The sequence below is a fragment of the Oncorhynchus keta genome, unplaced genomic scaffold (genome assembly GCF_023373465.1).
Source record: "Oncorhynchus keta strain PuntledgeMale-10-30-2019 unplaced genomic scaffold, Oket_V2 Un_contig_1746_pilon_pilon, whole genome shotgun sequence".
NCBI classification, from domain to species: domain Eukaryota; kingdom Metazoa; phylum Chordata; class Actinopteri; order Salmoniformes; family Salmonidae; genus Oncorhynchus; species Oncorhynchus keta.
Genome location: NW_026280445.1, coordinates 117,579 through 143,417, shown reverse-complemented (window position 1 = coordinate 143,417; position 25,839 = coordinate 117,579). Strand labels below are relative to the sequence as shown.

The window sequence follows — 25,839 nt, the reverse complement described above, 5'->3', positions numbered from 1 at the left end:
GTCCAGACTGATGATGTCACCCACTGTATGCTCTTTCAGGAGCCCGATTGGGTCCCAGACTGATGACGTCACCCACTGTATGCTCTTTGGAGCCCGATTGGGTCCAGACTGATGACGTCACCCACTGTATGCTCTTTCAGGAGCCCGATTGGGTCCCAGACTGATGACGTCACCCACTGTATGCTCTTTCAGGAGCCCATTGGGTCCCAGACTGATGATGTCACCCACTGTATGCTCTTTCAGGAGCCCGATTGGGTCCCAGACTGATGATGTCACCCACTGTATGCTCTTTCAGGAGCCCGATTGGGTCCAGACTGATGACGTCACCCACTGTATGCTCTTTCAGGAGCCCGATTGGGTCCAGACTGATGACGTCACCCACTGTATGCTCTTTTAGGAGCCCGATTGGGTCCAGACTGATGACGTCACCCACTGTATGCTCTTTCAGGAGCCCGATTGGGTCCCAGACTGATGATGTCACCCACTGTATGCTCTTTTAGGAGCCCGATTGGGTCCAGACTGATGACGTCACCCACTGTATGCTCTTTCAGGAGCCCGATTGGGTCCCAGACTGATGATGTCACCCACTGTATGCTCTTTTAGGAGCCCGATTGGGTCCAGACTGATGACGTCACCCACTGTATGCTCTTTTAGGAGCCCGATTGGGTCCAGACTGATGACGTCACCCACTGTATGCTCTTTCAGGAGCCCGATTGGGTCCCAGACTGATGATGTCACCCACTGTATGCTCTTTCAGGAGCCCGATTGGGTCCCAGACTGATGACGTCACCCACTGTATGCTCTTTTAGGAGCCCGATTGGGTCCAGACTGATGACGTCACCCACTGTATGCTCTTTTAGGAGCCCGATTGGGTCCCAGACTGATGATGTCACCCACTGTATGCTCTTTCAGGAGCCCGATTGGGTCCAGACTGATGACGTCACCCACTGTATGCTCTTTTAGGAGCCCGATTGGGTCCAGACTGATGACGTCACCCACTGTATGCTCTTTCAGGAGCCCGATTGGGTCCCAGACTGATGATGTCACCCACTGTATGCTCTTTCAGGAGCCCGATTGGGTCCCAGACTGATGATGTCACCCACTGTATGCTCTTTCAGGAGCCCGATTGGGTCCCAGACTGATGACGTCACCCACTGTATGCTCTTTAGGAGCCCGATTGGGTCCAGACTGATGACGTCACCCACTGTATGCTCTTTCAGGAGCCCGATTGGGTCCCAGACTGATGACGTCACCCACTGTATGCTCTTTCAGGAGCCCGATTGGGTCCCAGACTGATGACGTCACCACTGTATGCTCTTTCAGGAGCCCGATTGGGTCCCAGACTGATGACGTCACCCACTGTATGCTCTTTCAGGAGCCCGATTGGGTCCAGACTGATGACGCTCCCACTGTATGCTCTTTCAGGAGCCCGATTGGGTCCCAGACTGATGACGTCACCCACTGTATGCTCTTTCAGGAGCCCGATTGGGTCCAGACTGATGATGTCACCCACTGTATGCTCTTTCAGGAGCCCGATTGGGTCCAGACTGATGACGTCACCCACTGTATGCTCTTTCAGGAGCCCGATTGGGTCCAGACTGATGACGTCACCCACTGTATGCTCTTTCAGGAGCCCGATTGGGTCCCAGACTGATGACGTCACCCACTGTATGCTCTTTCAGGAGCCCGATTGGGTCCCAGACTGATGACGTCACCCACTGTATGCTCTTTCAGGAGCCCGATTGGGTCCAGACTGATGATGTCACCCACTGTATGCTCTTTCAGGAGCCCGATTGGGTCCCAGACTGATGACGTCACCCACTGTATGCTCTTTCAGGAGCCCGATTGGGTCCAGACTGATGACGTCACCCACTGTATGCTCTTTCAGGAGCCCGATTGGGTCCCAGACTGATGACGTCACCCACTGTATGCTCTTTCAGGAGCCCGATTGGGTCCCAGACTGATGACGTCACCCACTGTATGCTCTTTCAGGAGCCCGATTGGGTCCCAGACTGATGACGTCACCCACTGTATGCTCTTTCAGGAGCCCGATTGGGTCCAGACTGATGACGTCACCCACTGTATGCTCTTTCAGGAGCCCGATTGGGTCCCAGACTGATGACGTCACCCACTGTATGCTCTTTCAGGAGCCCGATTGGGTCCCAGACTGATGAGGAAACCTGCTCACATCCCTGACCACCACCTGAAGTGGTCAAGACAGATCTGAACAGAATTGAACACGTGTGTGCGTGTAGAACCCGGTCTTTTCAATGTGATCTTCTATTCTGGTCGCAGAAGTCCCATGTCAGTGGAGACACAACCTTATTTCCTGTCCAGTTACGACACAGGAAGTCCCCTCGGCTGGTATTCTAACTCATTAAGGACCTTAATTGATCAAATCGAGTGAAGAGAGAAAAACCCCAGACACACAAAGGCCCGGAGTTTAATACGTGGTGTCCAGGGTCTTCTGCGCGTGCGACCAACAGAAATACATCCAGGGACCAGAGTCTGTTAGCAGGAAGTGTTTATTGGTGAGGTCACTGAAAGCTACAGGAGCTGTTCCATTACCTTGGAGGGGTTCGGAATGACAAGCAGAGATGACACACACACACAGTCCTAGAAAGCAGCAGATCGGATGAAGGAACCAAAATGTCCGCTTCAGTGTTGGCCGTCTGCGGCCCCATATCCTTACTCTGATACTGGACTCTAACCCTATAAACATGTCAGATATCTCTTCAGTTCGTCCCTGGGTAGATGATGCAACTCCTCAGCCTTGTTGCTACAGTAGTCAATCTGAAACATATTGTCAACGTGTGAGGCTGGGATTCCCCTTTAAACCCTATAAACATGTCAGATCTCTCTTCAGTTCGTCCCTGGGTAGATGATGCAACTCCTCAGCCTTGTTGCTACAGTAGTCAATCTGAAACATATCGTCAACGTGTGAGGCTGGGATTCCCTTTTAAACCCTATAAACATGTCAGATCTCTCTTCAGTTCGTCCCTGGGTAGATGATGCAACTCCTCAGCCTTGTTGCTACAGTAGTCAATCTGAAACATATCGTCAACGTGTGAGGCTGGGATTCCCCTTTAAACCCTATAAACATGTCAGATCTCTCTTCAGTTCGTCCCTGGGTAGATGATGCAACTCCTCAGCCTTGTTGCTACAGTAGTCAATCTGAAACATATCGTCAACGTGTGAGGCTGGGATTCCCTTTAAACCCTATAAACATGTCAGATCTCTCTTCAGTTCGTCCCTGGGTAGATGATGCAACTCCTCAGCCTTGTTGCTACAGTAGTCAATCTGAAACATATCGTCAACGTGTGAGGCTGGGATTCCCCTTTAAACCCTATAAACATGTCAGATCTCTCTTCAGTTCGTCCCTGGGTAGATGATGCAACTCCTCAGCCTTGTTGCTACAGTAGTCAATCTGAAACATATCGTCAACGTGTGAGGCTGGGATTCCCCTTTAAACCCTATAAACATGTCAGATCTCTCTTCAGTTCGTCCCTGGGTAGATGATGCAACTCCTCAGCCTTGTTGCTACAGTAGTCAATCTGAAACATATCGTCAACGTGTGAGGCTGGGATTCCCCTTTAAACCCTATAAACATGTCAGATCTCTCTTCAGTTCGTCCCTGGGTAGATGATGCAACTCCTCAGCCTTGTTGCTACAGTAGTCAATCTGAAACATATCGTCAACGTGTGAGGCTGGGATTCCCCTTTAAACCCTATAAACATGTCAGATCTCTCTTCAGTTCGTCCCTGGGTAGATGATGCAACTCCTCAGCCTTGTTGCTACAGTAGTCAATCTGAAACATATCGTCAACGTGTGAGGCTGGGATTCCCCTTTAAACCCTATAAACATGTCAGATCTCTCTTCAGTTCGTCCCTGGGTAGATGATGCAACTCCTCAGCCTTGTTGCTACAGTAGTCAATCTGAAACATATCGTCAACGTGTGAGGCTGGGATTCCCCTTTAAACCCTATAAACATGTCAGATCTCTCTTCAGTTCGTCCCTGGGTAGATGATGCAACTCCTCAGCCTTGTTGCTACAGTAGTCAATCTGAAACATATCGTCAACGTGTGAGGCTGGGATTCCCCTTTAAACCCTATAAACATGTCAGATCTCTCTTCAGTTCGTCCCTGGGTAGATGATGCAACTCCTCAGCCTTGTTGCTACAGTAGTCAATCTGAAACATATCGTCAACGTGTGAGGCTGGGATTCCCCTTTAAACCCTATAAACATGTCAGATCTCTCTTCAGTTCGTCCCTGGGTAGATGATGCAACTCCTCAGCCTTGTTGCTACAGTAGTCAATCTGAAACATATCGTCAACGTGTGAGGCCCTTTAACCCTTTAACATGGCAGCAACCAATTTTAAATGGAATTAAACATGCTTTTTGTTAGCTTATTGTATCTCAAACAAGCCATTTAGTAAAAATTACCACGTGGTTTACATTATGTTTGTCACATATATTTGTTTTAAACAACCAGAAAGTGAACATTATCCAAACCCAACGTCATTCACCACTCAGTGTTAATTGTGTGTTTAAAATGTGAAATGACAAGGTTGTAAAATGCTGTTGACCTCTAAAACATCATTTAAGAGCGATTTAATTTCGAACGTTGTTTTACAATTTGAAACATTTGCTTTAGCAGGTCGGTGAGTTGCCCATTAAAGGAATGAAATCAAAGCTAGTGATGGACAAGAGAGACATATTGAGTTGCCCATTAAAGGAATGAAATCAAAGCTAGTGATGGACAAGAGAGACATATTGAGTTGCCCATTAAAGGAATGAAATCAAAGCTAGTGATGATGGACAAGAGAGACATATTGAGTTGCCCATTAAAGGAATGAAATCAAAGCTAGTGATGGACAAGAGAGACATATTGAGTTGCCCATTAAAGGAATGAAATCAAAGCTAGTGATGGACAAGAGAGACATATTGAGTTGCCCATTAAAGGAATGAAATCAAAGCTAGTGATGGACAAGAGAGACATATTGAGTTGCCCATTAAAGCCATGAAATCAAAGCTAGTGATGGACAAGAGAGACATATTGAGTTGCCCATTAAAGGAATGAAATCAAAGCTAGTGATGGACAAGAGAGACATATTGAGTTGCCCATTAAAGGAATGAAATCAAAGCTAGTGATGGACAAGAGAGACATATTGAGTTGCCCATTAAAGCCATGAAATCAAAGCTAGTGATGGACAAGAGAGACATATTGAGTTGCCCATTAAAGGAATGAAATCAAAGCTAGTGATGGACAAGAGAGACATATTGAGTTGCCCATTAAAGGAATGAAATCAAAGCTAGTGATGGACAAGAGAGACATATTGAGTTGCCCATTAAAGGAATGAAATCAAAGCTAGTGATGGACAAGAGAGACATATTGAGTTGCCCATTAAAGCCATGAAATCAAAGCTAGTGATGGACAAGAGAGACATATTGAGTTGCCCATTAAAGGAATGAAATCAAAGCTAGTGATGGACAAGAGAGACATATTGAGTTGCCCATTAAAGGAATGAAATCAAAGCTAGTGATGGACAAGAGAGACATATTGAGTTGCCCATTAAAGGAATGAAATCAAAGCTAGTGATGATGGACAAGAGAGACATATTGAGTTGCCCATTAAAGCCATGAAATCAAAGCTAGTGATGGACAAGAGAGACATATTGAGTTGCCCATTAAAGGAATGAAATCAAAGCTAGTGATGGACAAGAGAGACATATTGAGTTGCCCATTAAAGCCATGAAATCAAAGCTAGTGATGGACAAGAGAGACATATTGAGTTGCCCATTAAAGGAATGAAATCAAAGCTAGTGATGGACAAGAGAGACATATTGAGTTGCCCATTAAAGCCATGAAATCAAAGCTAGTGATGGACAAGAGAGACATATTGAGTTGCCCATTAAAGGAATGAAATCAAAGCTAGTGATGGACAAGAGAGACATATTGAGTTGCCCATTAAAGGAATGAAATCAAAGCTAGTGATGGACAAGAGAGACATATTGAGTTGCCCATTAAAGGAATGAAATCAAAGCTAGTGATGATGGACAAGAGAGACATATTGAGTTGCCCATTAAAGGAATGAAATCAAAGCTAGTGATGGACAAGAGAGACATATTGAGTTGCCCATTAAAGGAATGAAATCAAAGCTAGTGATGGACAAGAGAGACATATTGAGTTGCCCATTAAAGGAATGAAATCAAAGCTAGTGATGGACAAGAGAGACATATTGAGTTGCCCATTAAAGGAATGAAATCAAAGCTAGTGATGGACAAGAGAGACATATTGAGTTGCCCATTAAAGCCATGAAATCAAAGCTAGTGATGGACAAGAGAGACATATTGAGTTGCCCATTAAAGGAATGAAATCAAAGCTAGTGATGATGGACAAGAGAGACATATTGAGTTGCCCATTAAAGGAATGAAATCAAAGCTAGTGATGGACAAGAGAGACATATTGAGTTGCCCATTAAAGCCATGAAATCAAAGCTAGTGATGGACAAGAGAGACATATTGAGTTGCCCATTAAAGGAATGAAATCAAAGCTAGTGATGGACAAGAGAGACATATTGAGTTGCCCATTAAAGGAATGAAATCAAAGCTAGTGATGGACAAGAGAGACATATTGAGTTGCCCATTAAAGGAATGAAATCAAAGCTAGTGATGGACAAGAGAGACATATTGTTATTAAAGGATTTCAAAGCTGGTCTGAGCAAATACAAAAATCCTTTCAGATCCATATCATTATTTACGGTCTGCCTGTTATCTTCCATATGTTTCACTATCTATTCAGCGCATGTCATTTTAATTGTGTTCTAAGCATTTAAACTGTAAAATATAAATTGACATGCATTTAAATATTATAGACAAATGTATAATATGTTGTTAATATATAGATATACTGATTTAATTAGGCCTTCAGCAGACAATGTAAATTAATGGATCATTGTTTTCAGATGATTTAAAAAGTCTATGCAAATCCAACACTAAATCAGTTTACCCTAATTGGTCAAGTCAACCAACGGGGTTGACCCTAATTGGTCAAGTCAACCAACGGGGTTGACCCTAATTGGTCAAGTCAACCAACGGGGTTGACCCTAATTGGTCAAAAGTGAAATCAAAGCTAGTGATGGACCCATATTGGTCAAGTCAACCAAAGGGTTGACCCTAATTGGTCAAGTAAACCAACGGGGTTGACCCTAATGGTCAAGGGACGGGTTGACCCTATTGGTCAAGTCAGTTGACCCATTAAAGGGTCAAATCAAAGCTAATGGACAAGGGACATTGACCCATAATGGTCAAGTCAACCAACGGGGTTGACCCTAATTGGAAGTCAACCAACGGGGTTGACCCATTAAAGGGTCAAGTCAACCAACGGGGTTGACCCATTAAGTCAACCAACGGGGTTGACCCTAATTGGTCAAAGTAGTGATGGACAAGAGAGACATATTGGTTGACCCATTAAAGGAATGAAGTCAACCAATGGACAAGGGACATTTGACCCCATTGGTCAAGTCAAAGCTAACGGGGTTGACCCTAATTGGTCAAGTCAACCAACGGGGTTGACCCCATTGGTCAAGTCAACCAACGGGTTGACCCTCATTGGTCAAGTCAGTGAACAAGGGACATTGACCCATTAAAGGAATGAAATCAAAACTAGTGATGGACAAGAGACATACGGGTTGACCCATTAAAGGAATGAAATCAAAGTCATGGACAAACGGGGTTGACCCATTAAAGGTCAAGTCAACCAACGGGGTTGACCCTAAAGTGATTGGTCAAGTCAACCAACGGGGTTGACCATTAATTGGTCAAGTCAACCAAAGGGGTTGACCCTGATGGTCAAGTCAACCAACGGGGTTGACCCTAATTGGTCAAGTCAAATCAAAACCCTAATTGGACAAGTCAACATATTGGGTTGACCCTAATTGGTCAAATCAACCAACGGGATGACCCTAGAGGTCAAGTCAACCAAAAGGGTTGAAATCAAAGCTAATTGGTCAAGTCAACCAACGGGGTTGACCCATAATTGGTCAAGTCAACCAACGGGGTTGACCCTAATTGGTCAAGTCAGTTGCCCACGGGGTTGACCCAAATTAGGTCAAGTCAACCAACGGGGTTGACCCTAATTGGTCAATTTAACAAACGGGGTTGACCCATATTGGTCAAGTCAACCAACGGGGTTGACCAAAGCTAGTGATGGTCAAGTCAACATACGGGGTTGACCCTAATTGGTCAAGTCAAAGCTAACGGGGTTGACCCTAATTGGTCAAGTCATCCAACGGGGTTGACCCTAATTGGTCAAGTCAACCAACGGGGTTGACCCTAATTGGTCAAGTCAACCAACGGGGTTGACCCTAATTGGTCAAGTCAACCAACGGGGTGACCCATTAAAGTCAAGTCAACCAACGGGTGATTGACCCTAATTGGTCAAGTCAACCAATGGACAAGGGTTGACCCTAATTGGTCAAGTTAACCAACGGGGTTGACCCTAATTGGTCAAGTCAACCAACGGGGTTGACCCTAATTGGTCAAGTCAACCAACCCATTGACCCTAATTGGTCAAGTCAACCAACGGGGTTGACCCTAATCCGGTCAAGTCAACCAACGGGGTTGACCCTAATTGGTCAAGTCAACCAACGGGGTTGAGATGTTTGTGATGCATTCTCTATTAAAGTTGAAGTCATGTAGTCAAAAACGATACATTTAAGGCCTATATCGAGGCTAAATACACATGTTTTGCAGAACCCTTTTATTGATATTGTTTCAGTTGGTGTGCCAGTTAAAGGGCAATGGAAGGCGTTGTTCAGGGGTTTGTGGAGACCACATTCACGGTCGGTTCAATTTAAAATGTGCCCCTTTAAAAGCCGCAATGCCTATAAACCGGATTCGGATCGAATCCCGGCCAGAGTCAACGTATAGCAGAAGACCATTAGCAACACTCACTACCCATCAACAGAACAGTGTCTATATATACACTGAGCTGAGTGAACTCACTACCCATCAACAGAACAGTGTCTATATATCACACTGAGCTGGAGTGAGTGAACTCACTACCCATCAACAGAACAGTGTCTATATATACACTGAGCTGAGAGGAGCTGGGTGAACTCACTGCCCATCAACAGAACAGTGTCTATATATACACTGAGCTGAGAGGAGCTGGTGAACTCACTACCCATCAACAGAACAGTGTCTATATATACACTGAGCTGAGAGGAGCTGGGTGAACTCACTACCCATCAACAGAACAGTGTCTATATATACACTGAGCTGAGTGAACTCTCAACCAGACTCACTGGGTTGAACCACATCAACAGAACAGTGTCTATATATACACTGAGCTGAGCTGAGTGAACTCACTACCCATCAACAGAACAGTGTCTATATATACACTGAGCTGGGTGAACTCACTACCCATCAACAGAACAGTGTCTATATATACACTGAGCTGAGAGGAGCTGGGTGAACTCACTACCCATCAACAGAACAGTGTCTATATATACACTGAGCTGAGAGGAGCTGGGTGAACTCACTACCCATCAACAGAACAGTGTCTATATATACACTGAGCTGGGTGAACTCACTACCCATCAACAGAACAGTGTCTATATATACACTGAGCTGAGAGGAGCTGGGTGAACTCACTACCCATCAACAGAACAGTGTCTATATATACACTGAGCTGAGAGGAGCCCATCAACAGAACAGTGTCTATATAACACTGAGCTGACTCACTGCCCATCAACAGAACAGTGTCTATATATACACTGAGCTGAGAGGAGCTGGAACTCACTACCCATCAACAGAACAGTGTCTATATATACACTGAGCTGAGCTGGGTGAACTCACTACCCATCAACAGAACAGTGTCTATATATACACTGAGCTGAGTGAACTCACTACCCATCAACAGAACAGTGTCTATATATACACTGAGCTGAGGTGAACTCACTACCCATCAACAGAACAGTGTCTATATATACACTGAGCTGAGTGAACTCACTACCCATCAACAGAACAGTGTCTATATATACACTGAGCTGAGAGGAGCTGGGTGAACTCACTACCCATCAACAGAACAGTGTCTATATATACACTGAGCTGAGAGGAGCTGGGTGAACTCACTGCCCATCAACAGAACAGTGTCTATATATACACTGAGCTGAGAGGAGCTGGGTGAACTCACTGCCCATCAACAGAACAGTGTCTATATATACACTGAGCTGAGAGGAGCTGGGTGAACTCACTACCCATCAACAGAACAGTGTCTATATATACACTGAGCTGAGTGAACTCACTACCCATCAACAGAACAGTGTCTATATATACACTGAGCTGAGTGAACTCACTACCCATCAACAGAACAGTGTCTATATATACACTGAGCTGAGTGAACTCACTACCCATCAACAGAACAGTGTCTATATATACACTGAGCTGGGTGAACTCACTACCCATCAACAGAACAGTGTCTATATATACACTGAGCTGAGCTGGGTGAACTCACTACCCATCAACAGAACAGTGTCTATATATACACTGAGCTGAGAGGAGCTGGGTGAACTCACTGCCCTTCATGGGTTTAAAAGCAGTGGATTGTTATAAGGACAAGTGCACACTTGAAGGGAGTATAGATCAGAGGGTGAGAACACATGTAAACTCAGTCCCTCTGTAGTGAACTTCCTGCTGTGGTTGGTTACTATGGTTACTGACCTAGCCCAACAGGGTCAAACTCCCAAAGAAAACAAAGTGCTGTTGAGTTTCACTGCTCAGTAAAACTGCTGTTTACAACGCATCTCAACAAAAAAACAAGTCATTTTGTCCATTAGAGTCTTAAATATTTACCTTCAACATTATCTACAAAAGCACATCATGACAGTTTGTACACAGTGACTGAAGTCTGCAACGTCAGTGACAGCTGAACATATATACAGTTTGGTTTATTTACAAATAAATCCTACACAGCACAGTGCCCCCAGTGGCATGGAGGAGCCATCCATCTAAAGCACTTCACCTGAGGTTCACAAAGACTGCTGCAACAGCCCTGAGGAGCAGGGGGAGTCTGGAGACCACAGAGAGGAGCAGGGGGGGTCTGGAGACCACAGAGAGGAGCAGGGGGAGTCTGGAGACCACAGAGAGGAGCAGGGAGAGGAGCAGGGGGAGTCAGGAGACCACAGGGAGGAGCAGGGGGAGTCTGGAGACCACAGAGAGGAGCAGGGGGAGTCTGGAGACCACAGAGAGGAGCAGGGGGGGTCTGGAGACCACAGAGAGGAGCAGGGGGAGTCTGGAGACCACAGAGAGGGGGAGTCTGCAGGGGGTCTGGAGACCACAGAGAGGAGCAGGGGGAGAGGAGCAGGGGGTCTGGAGACCACAGAGAGGAGCAGGGGGTCAGTCTGGAGACCACAGAGAGGAGCAGGGGGGTCTGGAGACCACAGAGAGGAGCAGGGGGAGTCAGGAGACCACAGAGAGGAGCAGGGGAGTCTGGAGACCACAGAGAGGAGCAGGGAGAGGAGCAGGGGGAGTCAGGAGACCACAGAAAGGAGCAGGGGGGGTCTGGAGACCACAGAGAGGAGCAGGGGGGGTCTGGAGACCACAGAGAGGAGCAGGGGGGGTCTGGAGACTACAGAGAGGAGCAGGGGGTCTGGAGACCACAGAGAGGAGCAGGGGGCCTGGAGACCACAGAGAGGAGCAGGGGGAGTCAGGAGACCACAGAGAGGAGCAGGGGGAGTCTGGAGACCACAGAGAGGAGCAGGGAGAGGCAGGAGACCACAGAGAGGAGCAGGGGGTCTGGAGACCACAGAGAGGAGCAGGGGGTCTGGAGACCACAGAGAGGAGCAGGGGGGGTCTGGAGACCACAGAGAGGAGCAGGGGGTCTGGAGACCACAGAGAGGAGCAGGGAGAGGCAGGAGACCACAGAGAGGAGCAGGGGGGTCTGGAGACCACAGAGAGGAGCAGGGGGGTCTGGAGACCACAGAGAGGAGCAGGGGGGTCTGGAGACCACAGAGAGGAGCAGGGGGTCTGGAGACCACAGAGAGGAGCAGGGGGAGTCAGGAGACCAATAAGAGGAGCAGGGGGAGTCTGGAGACCACAGAGAGGAGCAGGGAGAGGAGCAGGGGGAGTCAGGAGACCACAGAGAGGAGCAGGGAGAGAAGCAGGGGAGTCAGGAGACCACAGAGAGGAGCAGGGGGGTCTGGGGACCACAGAGAGGAGCAGGGGAGTCTGGAGACCACAGAGAGGAGCAGGGGGAGCAGGGGGTCTGGAGACCACAGAGAGGAGCAGGGGGTCTGGAGACCACAGAGAGGGGCAGGGGAGTCAGGAGACCACAGAGAGGAGCAGGGGAGTCTGGAGACCACAGAGAGGAGCAGGGAGAGGGTAGCAGGGGAGTCAGGAGACCACAGAGAGGAGCAGGGGAGAGAAGCAGGGGGAGTCAGGAGACCACAGAGAGGAGCAGGGGGAGTCTGGAGACCACAGAGAGGAGCAGGGGAGTCTGGAGACCACAGAGAGGAGCAGGGGGTCTGGAGACCACAGAGAGGAGCAGGGGAGTCTGGAGACCACAGAGAGGAGCAGGGGGTCTGGAGACCACAGAGAGGAGCAGGGGGTCTGGAGACCACAGAGAGGAGCAGGGGGTCTGGAGACCACAGAGAGGAGCAGGGGGAGTCAGGAGACCACAGAGAGGAGCAGGGAGATGAGCAGGGGGAGTCAGGAGACCACAGAGAGGAGCAGGGGGGGTCTGGAGACCACAGAGAGGAGCAGGGGGTCTGGAGACCACAGAGAGGAGCAGGGGGTCTGGAGACCACAGAGAGGAGCAGGGGGGGTCTGGAGACCACAGAGAGGAGCAGGGGGGTCTGGAGACCACAGAGAGGAGCAGGGGGAGTCAGGAGACCACAGAGAGGAGCAGGGGGAGTCTGGAGACCACAGGGAGGAGCAGGGAGAGGAGCAGGGGGAGTCAGGAGACCACAGAGAGGAGCAGGGGGGGTCTGGAGACCACAGAGAGGAGCAGGGGGGGTCTGGAGACCAAAGAGAGGAGCAGGTGGGGTCTGGAGACCACAGAGAGGAGCAGGGGGCGTCTGGAGACCACAGAGAGGAGCAGGGGGAGTCAGGAGACCACAGAGAGGAGCAGGGGGAGTCTGGAGACAACAGAGAGGAGCAGGGAGAGGAGCAGGGGGAGTCAGGAGACCACAGAGAGGAGCAGGGAGAGAAGCAGGGGGAGTCAGGAGACCACAGAAAGGAGCAGGGGGAGTCAGGATACCACAGAGAGGAGCAGGAGGAGTCAGGAGACCACAGAGAGGAGCAGGGGGAGTCTGGAGACGACAGAGAGGAGCAGGGAGAGGAGCAGGGGGAGTCAGGAGACCACAGGGGAGGGGAGAGCAGGGAGAGGAGCAGGGGGGGGAGTCAGGAGACCACAGACAGGAGCAGGGGGAGTCTGGAGACCACAGAGAGGAGCAGGGGGAGTCTGGAGACCACAGAGAGGAGCAGGGGGAGTCAGGAGACCACAGAGAGGAGCAGGGGGAGTCTGGAGACCACAGAGAGGAGCAGGGAGAGGAGCAGGGGGAGTCAGGAGACCACAGAGAGGAGCAGGGGGGTCTGGAGACAACAGAGAGGAGCAGGTGGAGTCAGGAGACCACAGAGAGGAGCAGGGGGAGTCTGGGGACCACAGAGAGGAGCAGGGAGAGGAGCAGGGGGAGTCAGGAGACCACAGAGAGGAGCAGGGAGAGAAGCAGGGGGAGTCAGGAGACCACAAAGAGGAGCAGGGGGAGTCAGGAGACCACAGAGAGGAGCAGGGGGAGTCAGGAGACCACAGAGAGGAGCAGGGGGAGTCAGGAGACCACAGAGAGGAGCAGGGAGAGGAGCAGGGGAGTCAGGAGACCACAGAGAGGAGCAGGGGGAGTCTGGAGACCACAGAGAGGAGCAGGGGGAGTCAGGAGACCACAGAGAGGAGCAGGGGGAGTCTGGAGACCACAGAGAGGAGCAGGGGTAGTCAGGAGACCACAGAGAGGAGCAGGGAGAGGAGCAGGGGAGTCAGGAGACCACAGAGAGGAGCAGGGAGAGGAGCAGGGGGAGTCAGGAGACCACAGAGAGGAGCAGGGGGAGTCAGGAGACCACAGAGAGGAGCAGGGGGGAGTCTGGAGTCCACAGAGAGGAACAGGGGAGTCTGGAGACCACGGAGAGGAGCAGGGGGAGTCAGGAGACCACAGAGAGGAGCAGGGGGAGTCTGGAGACCACAGAGAGGAGCAGGGGGAGTCAGGAGACCACAGAGAGGAGCAGGGGGAGTCTGGAGACCACAGAGAGGAGCAGGGGTAGTCAGGAGACCACAGAGAGGAGCAGGGGAGTCAGGAGACCACAGAGAGGAGCAGGGGAGTCTGGAGACCACAGAGAGGAGCAGGGGAGAGGAGCAGGGGAGTCAGGAGACCACAGAGAGGAGCAGGGAGAGAAGCAGGGGAGTCAGGAGACCACAGAGAGGAGCAGGGGGAGTCAGGAGACCACAGAGAGGAGCAGGGGGAGTCAGGAGACCACAGAGAGGAGCAGGGGGAGTCTGGAGACCACAGAGAGGAGCAGGGAGAGGAGCAGGGGAGTCAGGAGACCACATAGAGGAGCAGGGAGAGGAGCACGGGGAGTCAGGAGACCACAGAGAGGAGCAGGGGGAGTCAGGAGACCACAGAGAGGAGCAGGGGGAGTCTGGAGACCACAGAGAGGAGCAGGGGAGTCTGGAGACCGCAGAGAGGAGCAGGGGGAGTCTGGAGACCAAAGAGAGGAGCAGGGGGGAGTCTGGAGACCACAGAGAGGAGCAGGGGGAGTCTGGAGACCACAGAGAGGAGCAGGGGGAGTCAGGAGACCACAGAGAGGAGCAGGGGAGTCTGGAGACCACAGAGAGGAGCAGGGGGGTCTGGAGACCACAGAGATGAGCAGGGGGTCTGGAGACCACGGAGAGGAGCAGGGAGGGTCTGGAGACCACAGAGAGGAGCAGGGGAGTCAGGAGACCACAGAGAGGAGCAGGGGAGTCTGGAGACCACAGAGAGGAGCAGGGGGTCTGGAGACAACAGAGAGGAGCAGGGGGAGTCAGGAGACCACAGAGAGGAGCAGGGGGAGTCTGGGGACCACAGAGAGGAGCAGGGAGAGGAGCAGGGGAGTCAGGAGACCACAGAGAGGAGCAGGGAGAGAAGCAGGGGGAGTCAGGAGACCACAAAGAGGAGCAGGGGGAGTCAGGAGACCACAGAGAGGAGCAGGGGGGAGTCAGGAGACCACAGAGAGGAGCAGGGGGAGTCTGGAGACCACAGAGAGGAGCAGGGGGAGTCTGGAGACCACAGAGAGGAGCAGGGAGAGGAGCAGGGGGAGTCAGGAGACCACGGAGAGGAGCAGGGGGAGTCAGGAGACCACAGAGAGGAGCAGGGGGAGTCTGGAGACCACAGAGAGGAGCAGGTGGGAGTCTGGAGACCACAGAGAGGAGCAGGGGGAGTCTGGAGACCACAGAGAGGAGCAGGGGGAGTGTGGAGACCACAGAGAGGAGCAGGGGGAGTCTGGAGACCACAGAGAGGAGCAGGGGGAGTCTGGAGACCACAGAGAGGAGCAGGGGGAGTCAGGAGACCACAGAGAGGAGTAGGGGGAGTCTGGAGACCACAGAGAGGAGCAGGGAGAGGAGCAGGGGGAGTCAGGAGATCACAGAGAGGAGCAGGGGGAGTCTGGAGATCACAGAGAGGAGTAGGGGGAGTCTGGAGACCACAGAGAGGAGCAGGGAGAGGAGCAGGGGGAGTCAGGAGATCACAGAGAGGAGCAGGGGGGGTCTGGAGACCACAGAGAGGAGCAGGGGGGAGTCAGGAGATCACAGAGAGGAGGAGCTTGGGTTTTAGGTGTGGTAGGAGGGGGGGGGGGTTGGTTGCGTTTGATTATCTCCCCTTCAGGCATGGTGCTGCAGAGACACAGGTTAGTTAACTCTGGTTCCAGTCAGTCAGTCAGTCAGTCAGACTGGGTCCATACTGATGGCTCCTCCTCTGGTTCCAGTCAGACTGGGTCCATACTGATGGGTCTCCCTCTGGTTCCAGACAGACTGGGTCCATACTGATGGCTCCTCCTCTGGTTCCAGACAGACTGGGTCCATACTGATGGCTCCTCCTCTGGTTCCAGTCAGACTGGGTCCATACTGATGGGTCTCCCTCTGGTTCCAGACAGACTGGGTCCATCTGATGGCTCTCCTCTGGTTCCAGTCAGACTGGGTCCATACTGATGGGTCCTCCTCTGGTTCCAGACAGACTGGGTCCATACTGATGGCTCCTCCTCTGGTTCCTCAGACTGGGTCCATACTGATGGGTCCTCCTCTGGTTCCATCAGACTGGGTCCATACTGATGGGTCCTCCTCTGATGGGGTCCATCTGATGGGTCCTCTCTGGTTCCAGACAGACTGGGTCCATACTGATGGCTCCTCCTCTGGTTCCAGACAGACTGGGTCCATACTGATGGTTCCATACTGGGTCCATACTGATGGGTCCTCCTCTGGTTCCAGACAGACTGGGTCCATACTGATGGCTCCTCCTCTGGTTCCAGACAGACTGGGTCCATACTGATGGGTCCTCCTCTGGTTCCATCAGACTGGGTCCATACTGATGGCTCCTCCTCTGGTTCCAGTCAGACTGGGTCCATACTGATGGCTCCTCCTCTGGTTCCAGACAGACTGGGTCCATACTGATGGGTCCTCCTCTGGTTCCATCAGACTGGGTCCATACTGATGGCTCCTCTTCTGGTTCCAGACAGACTGGGTCCATACTGATGGCTCCTCCTCTGGTTCCAGACAGACTGGGTCCATACTGATGGGTCTCCCTCTGGTTCCGTCAGACTGGGTCCATACTGATGGCTCCTCCTCTGGTTCCGTCAGACTGGGTCCATACTGATGGCTCCTCCTCTGGTTCCATCAGACTGGGTCCATACTGATGGGTCCTCCTCTGGTTCCATCAGACTGGGTCCATACTGATGGGTCCTCCTCTGGTTCCAGACAGACTGGGTCCATACTGATGGCTCCTCCTCTGGTTCCATCAGACTGGGTCCATACTGATGGCTCCTCCTCTGGTTCCATCAGACTGGGTCCATACTGATGGCTCCTCCTCTGGTTCCATCAGACTGGGTCCATACTGATGGCTCCTCCTCTGGTTCCAGACAGACTGGGTCCATACTGATGGCTCCTCCTCTGGTTCCGTCAGACTGGGTCCATACTGATGGCTCCTCCTCTGGTTCCATCAGACTGGGTCCATACTGATGGGTCCTCCTCTGGTTCCATCAGACTGGGTCCATACTGATGGCTCCTCCTCTGGTTCCATCAGACTGGGTCCATACTGATGGGTCCTCCTCTGGTTCCATCAGACTGGGTCCATACTGATGGGTCCTCCTCTGGTTCCAGACAGACTGGGTCCATACTGATGGCTCCTCCTCTGGTTCCATCAGACTGGGTCCATACTGATGGGTCATTCTCTGGTTCCGTCAGACTGGGTCCATACTGATGGCTCCTCCTCTGGTTCCATCAGACTGGGTCCATACTGATGGGTCCTCCTCTGGTTCCGTCAGACTGGGTCCATACTGATGGGTCTCCCTCTGAGAAGCAGTGTCTCCTTGCTCTTGGGTTAATTCTCCAGCAGTGTTAACAGAGTGACTGGGCTCTACTGCCCCCTCTGATCTCCACAGGTTTATCAAGTTCCTAAAAGAGGCCTTGGAGTTGATCACCAAGCGTCGGGTGTGTTCAGGGTTCTCCAGCAGGAATGTGTGACGGACACCTATGGTGTTATCCAGGCTGACCTCTAACCTCTGACTGGACCACAGACAGGGGGCGGGACCTGGGAGAGGCGGGCTGGGGCAGAGAGACAATCACTAGGGAGAAGAGCACGAAGACTTCCTGCCTGAAGAAAATCTAAGAGAGAGGAGAGAGAAGATGGAGATAGGTTAGGACAGTGGACAGGTGTGGGTTTAGATGTATCTATAGGGGTTAGTGGTAGGGTACTAGGGTTAGTGGTAGGGTACTAGGGTTAGTGGTAGGGTACTAGGGTTATAGGGGTTAGTGGTAGGGTACTAGGGTTAGCGGTAGGGTACTAGGGCTATAGGGGTTAGTGGTAGGGTACTAGGGTTAGTGGTAGGGTACTAGGGTTAGTGGTAGGGTACTAGGGTTATAGGGGTTAGTGGTAGGGTACTAGGGTTAGCGGTAGGGTACTAGGGCTATAGGGGTTAGTGGTAGGGTACTAGGGTTAGTGGTAGGGTACTAGGGTTAGTGGTAGGGTACTAGGGCTATAGGGGTTAGTGGTAGGGTACTAGGGTTAGCGGTAGGGTACTAGGGCTATAGGGGTTAGTGGTAGGGTACTAGGGTTAGCGGTAGGGTACTAGGGTTAGCGGTAGGGTACTAGGGATATAGGGGTTAGTGGTAGGGTACTAGGGTTAGTGGTAGGGTACTAGGGTTAGTGGTAGGGTACTAGGGTTAGTGGTAGGGTACTAGGGCTATAAGGGTAAGTGGTAGGGTACTAGGGTTAGTGGTAGGGTACTAGGGCTATAGGGGTTAGTGGTAGGGTACTAGGGTTAGCGGTAGGGTACTAGGGTTAGCGGTAGGATACTAGGGTTAGTGGTAGGGCACTAGGGGGGTTAGGCACTAGGGTTAGGGTACTACTAGGGTTAGCAGTAGGGTACTAGGGTTAGCGGTAGGGTACTAGGGTTAGTGGTAGGGTACTAGGGTTAGCGGTAGGGCACTAGGGTTAGTGGTAGGGTACTAGGGTTAGCGGTAGGGTACTAGGGTTAGCGGTAGGGTACTAGGGTTAGCGGTAGGGTACTAGGGTTAGTGGTAGGGTACTAGGGTTAGCGGTAGGGTACTAGGGTTAGTGGTAGGGTACTAGGGTTAGCGGTAGGGTACTAGGGTTAGTGGTAGGGTACTAGGGTTAGTGGTAGGGTACTAGGGTTAGCGGTAGGGTACTAGGGTTAGTGGTAGGGTACTAGGGTTAGCGGTAGGGTACTAGGGTTACTGGTAGGGTACTAGGGCTATAGGGGCTAGTGGTAGGGTACTAGGGTTAGCGGTAGGGTACTAGGGCTATAGGGGCTAGTGGTAGGGTACTAGGGTTAGCAGTAGGGTACTAGGGTTAGCGGTAGGGTACTAGGGTTAGCGGTAGGGAACTAGGGCTATAGGGGCTAGGGGTAGGGTACTAGGGTTAGCAGTAGGGTACTAGGGTTAGTGGTAGGGTACTAGGGCTATAGGAGCTAGTGGTAGGGTACTAGGGTTAGCGGTAGGGTACTAGGGTTAGCGGTAGGGTACTAGGGTTAGCGGTAGGGAACTATGGTTAGCGGTAGGGTACTAGGGTTAGTGGTAGGGTACTAGGGCTATAGGGGCTAGTGGTAGGGTACTAGGGTTATAGAGGCTAGTGGTAGGGTACTAGGGTTAGTGGTATGGTACGAGGGGTATAGTGGTAGGGTACAAGGGTTATAGGGGTCTGTGGTAAGGTACTAGGGTTATAGGGGTTAGTGGTAGGGTACTAGGGCTATAGGGGCTAGTGGTAGGGTACTAGGGGTATAGGGGCTAGTGGTAAGGTACTAGGGTTATAGGGGTCTGTAGTAGGGTACTAGGGTTATAGGGGTCTGTGGTAAGGTACTAGGGTTATAGGGGTCTGTGGTAAGGTACTAGGGTTATAGGGGTCTGTGGTAAGGTACTAGGGGTATAGGGGCTAGTGATAGGGACTAGGGTTATAGGGGTCTGTGGTAAGGTACTAGGGCTATAGGGGTTAGTGGTAGGGTACTAGGGTTATAGGGGTCTGTGGTTAGGTACAAGGGCTATAGGGGTCTTTGGTAAGGTACTAGGGTTATAGGGGTCTGTGGTAAGGTACTAGGGGTATATGGGCTAGTGGTAGGGAACTAGGGTTATAGGGGTTAGTGGTAAGGGCTATAGGGGCTAGTGGTAAGGTACTAGGGTGATAGGGGTTAGTGGTAGGCTACTAGGGTTATAGGGGTTAGTGGTAGGGTACTAGGGTTAGGTTAATGGTAGGGTACTAGGGTTAGCGGTAGGGTACTAGGGCTATAGGGGTTAGTGGTAGGGTACTAGGGCTATTGGGGTCTGTGGTAAGGTACTAGGGGTATAGGGGTTAGTGGTAGGGTACAAGGGTTAGGTTAGTGGTAGGGTACTAGGGTTATAGGGGTTAGTGGTAGGGTACTAGGGTTATAGGGGCTAGTGGTAGGGTACTAGGGTTATAGGGGATAGTGGTAGGGTACTAGGGGTATAGGGGCTAGTGGTAGGGTACTAGGGTTATAGGGGCTAGTAGTCACACCTCTGCAGTCTGTTAACCAGCTGTGTGACCAGGGAGTCAGAGATCCCAGGGTAGGCCTCCTCAGCTAGGAGAATAGCTTCTCTCAGTTCATCTAGAGCCATGGGGTTCCCATTCACTGCCTCCTGACGCTGCTTCAACTGGAGGACAGAGAGACGGGAACAGCAGGGTTAGGAGGGAGGAAAGAGAGAAGGGAACAACAGGGTTAGGAGGGAGGAAAGAGGGAAGGGGACAGCAGGGTTAGGAGGGAGGAAAGAGAGAAGGGAACAACATGATTAGGAGGGAGGACAGAGAGAAGGGAACAGCAGGGTTAGGAGGGAGGACAGAGAGAAGGGAACAACATGATTAGGAGGGAGGACAGAGAGAAGGGAACACAACAGGGTTAAGAGGGAGGACAGAGAGAAGGGAACACAACAGGGTTAGGAGGGAGGAAAGAGAGAAGGGAACACAACAGGGTTAGGAGGGAGGAAAGAGAGAAGGGAACAACAGGGTTAGGAGGGAGGACAGAGAGAAGGGAACACAACAGGGTTAGGAGGGAGGACAGAGAGAAGGGAACAACAGGGTTAGGAGGGAGGACAGAGAGAAGGGAACAACAGGGTTAGGAGGGAGGACAGAGAGAAGGGAACAACAGGGTTAGGAGGGAGGACAGAGAGAAGGGAACAACAGGGTTAGGAGGGAGGACAGAGAGAAGGGAACAACAGGGTTAGGAGGGAGGACAGAGAGACGGGAACAACAGGGTTAGGAGGGAGGACAGAGAGAAGGGAACAACAGGGTTAGGAGGGAGGACAGAGAGAAGGGAACAACAGGGTTAGGAGGGAGGACAGAGAGAAGGGAACAACAGGGTTAGGAGGGAGGACAGAGAGAAGGGAACAACAGGGTTAGGAGGGAGGACAGAGAGAAGGGAACAACAGGGTTAGGAGGGAGGACAGAGAGAAGGGACAACAGGGTTAGGAGGGAGGACAGAGAGAAGGAACAGCAGGGTTAAGAGGGAGGACAGAGAGAAGGGAACACAACAGGATTAGGAGGGAGAACAGAGAGAAGGGAACAGCAGGGTTAAGAGGGAGGACAGAGAGAAGGAACAGCAGGGTTAAGAGGGAGGACAGAGAGAAGGGAACACAACAGGGTTAGGAGGGAGGACAGAGAGAAGGGAACACAACAGGGTTAAGAGGGAGGACAGAGAGAAGGGAACAGCAGGGTTAGGAGGGAGGACAGAGAGAAGGGAACAGCAGGGTTAGGAGGGAGGACAGAGAGAAGGGAACACAACAGGGTTAGGAGGGAGGAAAGAGAGAAGGGAACAGCAGGGTTAAGAGGGAGGACAGAGAGAAGGGAACAGCAGGGTTAAGAGGGAGGACAGAGAGAAGGGAACACAACAGGGTTAGGAGGGAGGACAGAGAGAAGGGAACACAACAGGGTTAAGAGGGAGGACAGAGAGAAGGGAACAACAGGGTTAGGAGGGAGGACAGAGAGAAGGGAACACAACAGGGTTAGGAGGGAGGACAGAGAGACGGGAACAACAGGGTTAAGAGGGAGGACAGAGAGAAGGGAACACAACAGGGTTAGGAGGGAGGACAGAGAGAAGGGAACAACAGGGTTAGGAGGGAGGACAGAGAGAAGGGAACACAACAGGGTTAGGAGGGAGGACAGAGAGAAGGGAACACAACAGGGTTAGGAGGGAGGACAGAGAGAAGGGAACAGCAGGGTTAGGAGGGAGGACAGAGAGAAGGGAACAGCAGGGTTAAGAGGGAGGACAGAGAGAAGGGAACACAACAGGGTTAGGAGGGAGGACAGAGAGAAGGGAACAACAGGGTTAGGAGGGAGGACAGAGAGAAGGGAACAACAGGGTTAGGAGGGAGGACAGAGAGAAGGGAACACAACAGGGTTGGTCTGTCTGACCATGGCCGAGGGTTGGGTTGGTCTGTCTGACCATGGGCGAGGGTTGGGTTGGTCTGTCTGTCTCATGGCCGGGGGTTGGGTTGGTCTGTCTGACCATGGCCGAGGGTTGGTCTGGTCTGACCATGGCTGTTTGGTCTGTCTGATGGCCGGGGTTGGGTTGGTCTGTCTGACCATGGCCGAGGGTTGGGTTGGTCTGTCTGACCATGGCCGGGGGTTGGGTTGGTCTGTCTGCCATGGCTTGACAGGGGGTTGGTCTGTCTGACCATGGCCGAGGGTTGGGTTGGTCTGTCTCATGGCCGGGGTTGGGTTGGTCTGTCTGACCATGGCCGAGGGTTGGGTTGGTCTGTTGGTCTGTCTCCATGGCCGGGGTCTGTTGGGTTGGTCTGTCTGACCATGGCTGTCTGACCATGGGTTGGGTTGGTCTGTCTGACCATGGCCGGGGTTGGGTTGGTCTGTCTGACCATGGCCGAGGGTTGGGTCTGGTCTGTCTGACCATGGCCGAGGGTTGGGTTGGTCTGTCTGACCATGGCCGGGGGTTGGGTTGGTCTGTCTGACCATGGCCGGGGGTTGGGTTGGTCTGTCTGACCATGGCCGGGGGTTGGGTTGGTCTGTCTGACCATGGCCGGGGGTTGGGTTGGTCTGTCTCATGGCCGGGGTTGGGTTGGTCTGTCTGCGCTATGACAGGGGGTTGGGTTGGTCTGTCTGACCATGGCCGAGGGTTGGGTTGGTCTGTCTCATGGCCGGGGCTTGGGTTGGTCTGTCTGCGCTATGACAGGGGGGAGCTTCTTACTTCGGCCAGAGAAGGAGAGATGATGGTGGAAAACAGCCTCCCTGAAATGTCTCCACTCTCCACTTCCTGTCCCTCTCCCCCGTTCTGCAGTTTCTTAGGATCCTTCTCTCTGATGGTGAAGATCCAGTCATCACTCCCAAAGTTGTTCCCGCCCGACGCCTGCCCATCCTGCTCCCTGATTGGACAAGATAGACCAGAGTCAGGACTCTAATTGGCTCAGCACGACAGTATGAATCAATAGCCTTGGTTAAAGTCGTGCACTGCAAAGGGAAGAGGATTCCATTTAATATGCAAACTAGGTCTGATCCTGACTTAAGAGTCAGACTCGTCTGAGCTGGACTCTGCCTGCTGTCTGGTCTGATCCTGACTTACGAGTCAGACTCGTCTGAGCTGGACTCTGCCTGCTGTCTGGTCTGATCCTGACTTACGAGTCAGACTCGTCTGAGCTGGACTCTGCCTGCTGTCTGGTCTGATCCTGACTTACGAGTCAGACTCGTCTGAGCTGGACTCTGCCTGCTGTCTGGTCTGATCCTGACTTAAGAGTCAGACTCGTCTGAGCTGGACTCTGCCTGCTGTCTGGTCTGATCCTGACTTAAGAGTCAGACTCGTCTGAGCTGGACTCTGCCTGCTGTCTGGTCTGTCTAGGTCTGATCCTGACTTACGAGTCAGACTCGTCTGAGCTGGACTCTGCCTGCTGTCTGGTCTGTCTGGTCTGATCCTGACTTATGAGTCAGGCTCGTCTGAGCTGGACTCTGCCTGCTGTCTGGTCTGATCCTGACTTACGAGTCAGACTCGTCTGAGCTGGACTCTGCCTGCTGTCTGGTCTGTCTAGGTCTGATCTTGACTTACGAGTCAGACTCGTCTGAGCTGGACTCTGCCTGCTGTCTGGTCTGCCTAGGTCTGATCCTGACTTACGAGTCAGACTCGTCTGAGCTGGACTCTGCCTGCTGTCTGGTCTGCCTAGGTCTGATCCTGACTTACGAGTCAGACTCGTCTGAGCTGGACTCTGCCTGCTGTCTGGTCTGTCTAGGTCTGATCCTGACTTACGAGTCAGACTTGTCTGAGCTGGACTCTGCCTGCTGTCTGGTCTGATCCTGACTTACGAGTCAGACTTGTCTGAGCTGGACTCTGCCTGCAGTCTGGGTCTGATCCTGACTTACGAGTCAGACTCGTCTGAGCTGGACTCTGCCTGCTGTCTGGTCTGATCCTGACTTACGAGTCAGACTCGTCTGAGCTGGACTCTGCCTGCTGTCTGGTCTGATCCTGACTTACGAGTCAGACTCGTCTGAGCTGGACTCTGCCTGCTGTCTGGTCTGATCCTGACTTACGAGTCAGACTCGTCTGAGCTGGACTCTGCCTGCTGTCTGGTCTGTCTAGGTCTGATCCTGACTTACGAGTCAGACTCGTCTGAGCTGGACTCTGCCTGCTGTCTGGTCTGATCCTGACTTACGAGTCAGACTCGTCTGAGCTGGACTCTGCCTGCTGTCTGGTCTGTCTAGGTCTGATCTTGACTTACGAGTCAGACTCGTCTGAGCTGGACTCTGCCTGCTGTCTGGTCTGCCTAGGTCTGATCCTGACTTACTAGTCAGACTCGTCTGAGCTGGACTCTGCCTGCAGTCTAGGTCTGATCCTGACTTACGAGTCAGACTCGTCTGAGCTGGACTCTGCCTGCTGTCTGGTCTGCCTAGGTCTGATCCTGACTTACGAGTCAGACTCGTCTGAGCTGGACTCTGCCTGCTGTCTGGTCTGTCTAGGTCTGATCCTGACTTACGAGTCAGACTTGTCTGAGCTGGACTCTGCCTGCTGTCTGGTCTGATCCTGACTTACGAGTCAGACTTGTCTGAGCTGGACTCTGCCTGCTGTCTAGTCGGATCCTGACTTACGAGTCAGACTCGTCTGAGCTGGACTCTGCCTGCTGTCTGGTCTGCCTAGGTCTGATCCTGACTTACTAGTCAGACTCGTCTGAGCTGGACTCTGCCTGCAGTCTAGGTCTGATCCTGACTTACGAGTCAGACTCGTCTGAGCTGGACTCTGCCTGCTGTCTGGTCTGCCAGTTAGGTCTGACTTACGAGTCAGACTCGTCTGAGCTGGACTCTGCCTGCTGTCTGGTCTGTCTGGTCTGATCCTGACTTACGAGTCAGACTCGTCTGAGCTGGACTCTGCCTGCTGTCTGGTCTGCTCAGCCTTCCACCTCCTGTATCTATCCACCAGCTCTGTCAGGTACGACGTCTTCTTGGCGTGACGCACAATCAGCTTGTGTTTCAACAGCTCTTTGGCAGTGGGCCTCTGCAGAGAGAGAGGGGGAAAGGGAAGGAGGAAAGCGGAAGGGATGAGAAGGAAGTTTAAGCAAGGTGAGGAGTGGAGAGACAGGACTGGATACAGAGAGGGTAAAACTACGCAGGCACAGATGCACAAATTACCTCCAAATGCTCTCTGATATTGCCAGGCCAGCGAAAGGAAGTAAAACCAGTTGAAACCAGTTAGGTTTGGGGTTTAAACGTGGTTCCTAACAGAGCACTTCAAAGGGAAGTAAAACCAGTTGAAACCAGTTGATACCAGTTAGGTTTGGGGTTTAAACGTGGTTCCTAACAGAGCACTTCAAAGGGAAGTAAAACCAGTTTAAACCAGTTGAAACCAGTTAGGTTTGGGGTTTAAACGTGGTTCCTAACAGAGCACTTCAAAGGGAAGTAAAACCAGTTGAAACCAGTTAGGTTTGGGGTTTAAACGTGGTTCCTAACAGAGCACTTCAAAGGGAAGTAAAACCAGTTGAAACCAGTTGAAACCAGTTGAAACCAGTTGAAACCAGTTAGGTTTGGGGTTTAAACGTGGTTCCTAACAGAGCACTTCAAAGGGAAGTAAAACCAGTTGAAACCAGTTA

The 25,839-nt window shown here is 51.7% G+C and overlaps 1 pseudogene; it reads right to left on the bottom strand.

The window, feature by feature from the left end:
• Positions 1-16,472: 16,472 nt before the first annotated feature.
• LOC127919765 (serine/threonine-protein kinase 24-like) overlaps positions 16,473-25,839 on the bottom strand; it is a 35,289-nt pseudogene continuing 25,922 nt past the window's right edge.